At 40.8% G+C, this 7,355-nt stretch overlaps 1 pseudogene; it reads left to right on the top strand.

The window, feature by feature from the left end:
• The first annotated feature begins 529 nt into the window (after positions 1-529).
• Positions 530-6,709, top strand: LOC111764849 (ferritin light chain pseudogene; annotated as a pseudogene).
• Positions 6,710-7,355: the final 646 nt, after the last annotated feature.

The following is a 7,355-nucleotide window of genomic DNA, read 5'->3' as shown; positions in this document are numbered from 1 at the left end:
ATCACAACTCCTTTAGAAAAAAAACTTTCCTGAAAGAAACCCACAGTCCCAGAGTGAGGTGCATACCCCCACAGTCACACGAGCCAATTTCTATAACAAATCTCATAATATTTACATAATATATTGCCATTGATATATATATATATCCTGTCAGTTGTTTCCCTGGAGAACCCTAATACATACCATATTCATTAATTGAAAGATCTGACATGTCAAGATGTTAATTTTTTCCAAATTGATCTGCAGATTAAATGCCATGCTAACAAAAATCCCAGAAGAGTGTTTTGAGAAATTGACAAATTGATATTAAAATTTATTTGGAGATATAAACAGATAAGAGTAGAGAAAACAGTCTTAAAGAGGCAGAACAAATTTGGAAAACTTAGACTGCTAGCCATCAAGATCTGTTAACAAAGTTTTATAGCCCCAAACTAGAAATAACTCAAGTAATCTGTCAAGCTGCCACCTGTATGATTTTTCACACTTTGCTCTTCTTGTGCTGCTCGAGGATTGGAATCATACTGTGAATATGGGGAACTTCAAGAGCACTAAGGTGCAGCATAGGAGACACAAATCTTACTTTGGGGATGAGGTAGCTGCTGAGGCACGGGTGAGGTTAGTGGGGATACGGTCAGTGTACCTCCAGATCCCGTGACTGCGGCATCCAGGGGCTCTGGTATCTGCCAACCAATGGTCAATCTCTTTGTGGACTTTAGCTAATAAGACACAACTAAGAATGACGGAAACAGAGAAAAATGGTACATTTGTCACAGCAATTCAGAGTGATATGACATTATGAAGATGCCCCCACATCATTATTAACATAAATTATTGTCCATAAGTTATAGAGAACATTGCTATGACAAGATGCAAATATATATTCCTACAAACTACACATTAAGATAAATCTGTACAGAGAGAGAGGGACATCCAGCTTCTGAGCAACGACTTCTGTGTCATGCACAAGAGAGCAAATTGAGAAGGGCAAGGAGATTTTTGTTCAGAAGTGTGCCCGGTGCCACACTGTGGACAAGGGAGGCAAGCACAAGACAGGGCCAAATCTGCATGGTCCAACTGGGCAGAAGACAGTTCAGGCCCCTGGATTCTCTCACACAGATGGCAACAAGAACAAAGCCATCACTTGGGGAGACAAGACACTGAAGGAGTATTTGGAGAATCCCAAGAAGCACATCCTTGAAATAAAAACGGTCTTCACTGATATTAAGAAGAAGGCAGACCCACAATGTGTTCACCGAGTGTGATGAGTGTGCCTCAATGATGGAGGAGGTTGTCGGTGTGGGAGGAGTGGGGTGGGGGGGTGGGGGGTAAACAGGAACCTCTTCTATTTTTTAGTGTAACATTTTCTTCAAAAAATACAATTTATAAAAATGATGTGGTGGGGGGTGAGGAGTGGCTTATATGGGAACCTCTTATGTTTGTTTTTTAACGTTTTTTAATGTAACATTCCTTGTGATCTATTAACTTTAATAAAAAATAAAATAAATAAAAATTTAAAAAAAGAAGGCAGAAAGGGGAGACTTGATCACTTATCTCAAAAAAAGCTACTAATGAGTAATCGTTGGCCACTGCATTATTAATTACAAAGCAGAAATGTCTTGTGACTTTTTTACATGTACCATATTTAAATTGATCTCATACACCAGAATTCAGATCATAAATGACTGAGGGCGTAATTTTGTTTGACAGTCCTGAGTTAAATATGATTTGCTTCTAGTTAAATGAATATAATGAAGATTTTGAATTTTTATAGAAATTCTGGTTCACAAGGGCTACTATTTCTCCCTTCTAAAGATATAATTGGGGAAGAGGATGTGGCTCAAGTGATAGAGCTTCCACCTACCATATGGGAGAACCCGGCTTTGATCTCTGGGGCCTCCTGGTGAAAAGGAAGAAGAGAAAGCATGCCCGCGTGCAAGCCAGTGCCCGCTCAAGTGCCCTCATGGTGAGCCAGTGCTGGAGCAAGTGAGTCACACAGCAAGATGATGATGCAACAAAAAAAAGACAAGGGGAGGGTCAAGGTGAAGCATAGCAGAAACCAGGAATGAGGTGACACAATTGACAGGGAACCTCTCCACATCAGGGGTCTCCAGGATCAAATCTTGTTAAATCCTAGAGGAGAGAAAATGAGAAGAGAAGGCAACACAGACAGCAAAAACAGCAGGGTGGGAGGAGGGAAAGGGGGAAAAATAAATAAATAAATCTTTTTTAAAAAGATATAATTGGATTAGAGGCTAGATTGAATGAGTTATGTTCAAATTTTCGCAAAGACGGTGAATGTCAATTCACAACCTATAGATTGGATTTGTATTTAGATTGATATATTTATGAATATATTTAAATACAAGGGACATCCACCACTGTCTCATAGAACAGAGCAAGACTCACCTGTGTTTCAAATGGAGTTCATCAGTCTATTTAAAGGCAAGTGCTGAAAATAAGGTAGATATGTCCACTTTATCTTTTTGGTCTTAGCTATGTCAATCTAATTAAATTTCCCTGTATCTGAAATGTTGCCTTTTAATTAACAAAGGCCTTTTGGTGTGGTTTATATATAATATGCCAAATAAAGAATGCTGAACACTTAAAAAATGGGTAAATCTGCACATACTTAAAAATTAGCATACAGGATAACCAACACAAATAAAAATGGTGATGTGTTTCAAAATATAAACAATGGGCACTCAATTAATTAAAAATTATTTTTATTGCAGAAAAACAGGAATCAAATATTAATATTATATCAACATAAAGTGTTTTCAAAATTAAATTCTACTAACAGACAGATGAGTATGTATGTTTGTGTATGTTTGAGCATGTGTATCTACAATTGCAGTTGTACACTTTCTCCTCCCACTCCCCAAAGTTGGCCATTTTGAACTCTTCTATCAGTTTCTCTGGAAATTTTTGTTCATATTTCTAAATAGTGACTCTATTTCTGTTTCTATTTCTTGATAATTTTCTTTTTTTTTCACTATCTCACAAATTCATGGTATGGGAGGTGAGGGTTTATAGCTCTACTCCACCCCCAAACAAAATGCACTCAGATACAGACACACAAACAGATACACACACACGCACACACTTCTCTCTCCATTTTCCAAGATATTTTTATATCACCATTTTTAGCTACATCAATATTCACTTTTAAATCATTATGATTACATACATATTGTTCATTTGTAAGATAACTATGATTATGTTTCATTTTGTTATCATCTTAGACTTAAAAGTGTCTCTCTATTCAATTTCTAATGTTCTAGATACCAATTTAGAATTATTTCCACATGCTCAGGTGGACGTTTCAACCCCTAGTAACACTATCCCAAATTTGCAAACCGCAGGTGCCCACACACTTCCCTTGGATTCTTGGCCTCTTCCCTCACACCTTCTCTGTCCACACAGTCCATCCTAAACTGGCTCCTTCACAGGCCTGGTGCCCAGTAGCCTCCCCAAAACCTCATTCTCTTACGTAAGGGCCCCAGAAATCTCGAGACTGTGTAGTAAATTCAAATAAAATAGGGGCTTTCCCCGCACTGCCTCAGCATCTTCGGACCTTGTCGTTAGTAACAGCAGGGGCTTTGCACTGTCATAACAAGGCCCCAGCATCTTAGACCCTGTTGTCAGGTCTCTCAGAGGCCACCTGACACCTGCTCACACCAGATGAACAGCCGCTCCTGCTGCTCCCCACATCCTACCCAGGTCCACACCCCGTGAAAGTCAAGTACAGACTCTCCAATCCCCACTCTTGCTTGACCCACCACTACAGCTCCACCCTCATAACGCTATAAAGGCATCGTCCCCAGGTAACCGTTTGCTCCCCACCTGCTCGGTGATCAACGCGTGACCCTGGGAGGCCTGGCGCTCCTCTGTCCTCTAGGATTTGTTCACACTAATAAACTTTTCTTCCATACACCTCTAGAGTTACTTGGCCATGCTGCACCTGACTGTACATAAAGATCCTTATGCCTTATAATACACCGTGCCTTCCTCTGACTTGGTTTCAGATATTTAGATGGAGCAAACACCAAAATCTGCAAATACTAATACACAAGATGATAGTTGCTCTTGAGATTCTCATGCCATTTTGATTTCTCATGCTTTATATACGACTCACTTTTTTTCTTTCTGATAATTTTTGTGACTTTTATCTTTAATCCTGGTATTCTGAGATTCCACGACCCTGTGTTTGGGGTGGCTGTACTTCATTCACATTTCTGGTGAGAATCTTCTGTCTAGATGTCTGAATCTGGAAGTGTTCCTCTGGAGCTGTTTCCTCTACAATATACACCTGGCTGCTGGATTTCAGAACATAGGATGGAGAAGGGAGTAGGGGCCTCGGAATTCAAGAAGTGGCCTCTTCCCTCCCCTCCCTGTTCAGCCCCGCACTGCCTCTGCCCAGGTCTCTGAGTGCAGGGCCTCTTAGATTCAGTATTTCTAGCATAAGCCTCTGTATATGGGGGGCAGAGATGACCTGTTAAAAGGAGCTGTGGAGAGCCTCCTGTTTTCAGCTTCATTCTCCTCCTACCTTCATTGGCATCTGGTCCTTCCAAATACTGAGCCTTATGGGGGCACAAATTGGTTTCCTCGTTCTTGATACATCTTCTTTGTCTGACACTTAGGTTCCAACTTCCTCTCTACTAAATTAGTTGTCACCCCTCCACCTACCCTCTGTGTTTCAGAACTTGTTCAAAACTTATTTAAGGAAGCGGGTGTAGCTCAGTTGTTTGATCACCTGTTTCCCTTGTACAAGGTCCTGGGCTTGGTCCCCAGTACCTCCTTAAAAAATTTTTTTTAAAAGATTTATTGGCTTTTTCCTGTACATTTCTTGTCCACCTTAAACAGGGCTAATGCTCATTTATAATTAGATTATAGTCATTTCCATGTCATCCAGGCACAGGAAAAGATGTGTGTGTCTTATCAGAGTCTCCTTAAAATACATTTCTAAAATAAAATTATTCATAAAACAAGTCTACTCACCTAAAAGAGAAATTCTCATTATTGTCCTGGACTAGACATCTGGAATAATGAAATTTCTCTAGGAGCATCTACTGCCTGTATAGAAATGCCTTTCTTTCACACCTAATCTTTGAGAGTATTTCTCAGGCTATGGAAAATTTTCCAGGCCACCTCACTAAATTTCTAGAATTTCTTCCTTACCCCAGCATTAGGGCACCACATTTTTAAAATGAGGAGAGATTTCTATGAGATCATAACTATTGTACAAAGGGCCTTATCTTAAGAAACATGCTGGCTTTGCCTACAGCAAAGCACCTCCCATGGCAGCAGACAACCCCTCCAGAGCTTCATCCCTCCTATTGCCCACACTTTCCCTCCCTTCTTCCAGTCACTCTCCCCTATAGTGCAAAGTTGTCTCATTTTTACACTTCTTCCAATTGGAGCACATTGCAGCTGTGGCACAGAAATCTAAATAATGAAGGCACCCAATAGAAATAAGACAGAGTACACTAGCAGCTTCTTGCCAACTTCTATACTGTTACTCCCCTTCCCCATCATCTGTGGTCATCCCTGTGACCTCCGGATGCTTCAGCAGGAGCAGGAGTCCATATCTCAGGGTGGTGCCCACTGGCCACACCCCAGCTCCAAACATTAGCTTCAGTGATTATCAAGTTTTCTATGGTAAATTCAGATTGTTAATTGTGTTTTGCCTAAAAATGACTTGATGTAATTATTTGACAAAAGTTTGTCAGAATATCTATTACAATGAATCCAAAGTAGCTCAGAATGTTAGAAAAGTCATTGTTTTAGGTAATTTAATGATCAAAGGAATCATTTCTTAGAAGAAATTATAGAGGTAAATCTTCATGACCTGGGGTTAAGTAATCATTTTTAAGATATGACAAGAGCAGCAAAAGCAATCAAAGGAAATAGATTAATTGGACTTCATCAAAATTTAAAACTTTTGTGCTTCCAAGGACACGATCAAGAAAGTAAGAAGAGAAGAGCACTCAGTGGTCTCGTGGCTCTGTCTCTAGCTTCAAGAGTGTTTGAATGGAACAGATTAGAGACTACCTCACCACCACCTCTTCAGCATCGACCACCTTCTAACTCTTTCTTCAATTGAAACCTCTGGGACCAACTTCTCAGCCATCCTCTGCTTCTGGGACCAAAAAACAAAAAACTTTTTTGTGGTTAGCTCCTCACTATTGACCATCCATGAGTCCCAGATCTGTCAGAATTATTCCACTGAAGTTGAGGTCTCTGTTAACCGCCTTGTCAAACTGCACCTGCAGGTCTCCTACACCTATCTCTCTTTGGACTACAATTCCAACTGTGAAGCTGTGACCCTGAAGAGCCTGGACCACTTCTTCCACGAGTTGGCAAAGGAGAAGCGTGAGGGCACCAAGCATCTCTTGAAGGTGAAAAATCAGCGTGGCAGCTGCGCCCTCTTCCTGGATGTGCAGAAGCCATCCCGAGATGAGTGGGGTAAACCCTGGACACCATGGAAGCCAGCCTGGTGCTGGAAAAGAGCCTGAACCAGGACCTTTTGATTCTGCAGGCCCTGGGTTCTGCAAATACAGACCCTCGTCTCTGTGACTTCCTGGGGAGCCATTTCCTAGATGAGGAGGTGAAACTCATAAAGAAGATGGGCAACCACCTGCCCAATCTTCGCAGGTTAGCTGGCCCACAGACTGGGCTGAGCAAGTACCTCACCCTCAAGCACCACTGAAAAGCTCACCTTCATGAACCACCAGGAGTCTTTGGAGCCCAGAGGCCTTTGGGGGCCCCCTCTGCATTCCTCTGGCATCCAGGCTCCTGCCTGAGCCCCTCCCTCCAGCCAGGAGGCATCTTTGTGTGTGTGTGTATTATGGCCAGAGATTTCAATACCCCTCTCTCAATTATTGGTCGAACAAGTAAACAGAAAACCAGTAAGCATATATATACACATAGAAGATTTGAAAAATACCATCAACCAGTTGGACCTAATTTACTATTATAGGTCACTCAAAAAGAGGAGAATATACATTCTTCTCAAGAGCCTATGAAACATGTAGCAAGATACTGAGTCTTATAATAGGTCTCAATAAATTTAAAATGATTCAAGTCATACAAAATATATTTTCTGACCACTACGGAACTAACTTACAAATCAATAACATAAAGATCTCTGGAAAATTCCCAAATACTTGGAAACTAAACAACACACTTGCATGTAACCCATGAGTCAAAAAGGAAACTACAAAGTACTTTGAACTGAATGAAAATGAAATTTCCATATACCAAAACTTGTGAGATGCTACTGAAGGCATACTTGGAGAGAAATTTATCCCACTAAATGCCTGTGTTAGAGAAGAGGAAAGGGCTCATATCAATAA

The sequence above is a fragment of the Dasypus novemcinctus genome, chromosome 6 (assembly GCF_030445035.2).
Source record: "Dasypus novemcinctus isolate mDasNov1 chromosome 6, mDasNov1.1.hap2, whole genome shotgun sequence".
Classification (NCBI taxonomy): domain Eukaryota; kingdom Metazoa; phylum Chordata; class Mammalia; order Cingulata; family Dasypodidae; genus Dasypus; species Dasypus novemcinctus.
The sequence above is the reverse complement of the archived record's forward strand: the minus strand, read 5'-3'. Positions and strand labels throughout refer to the sequence as shown.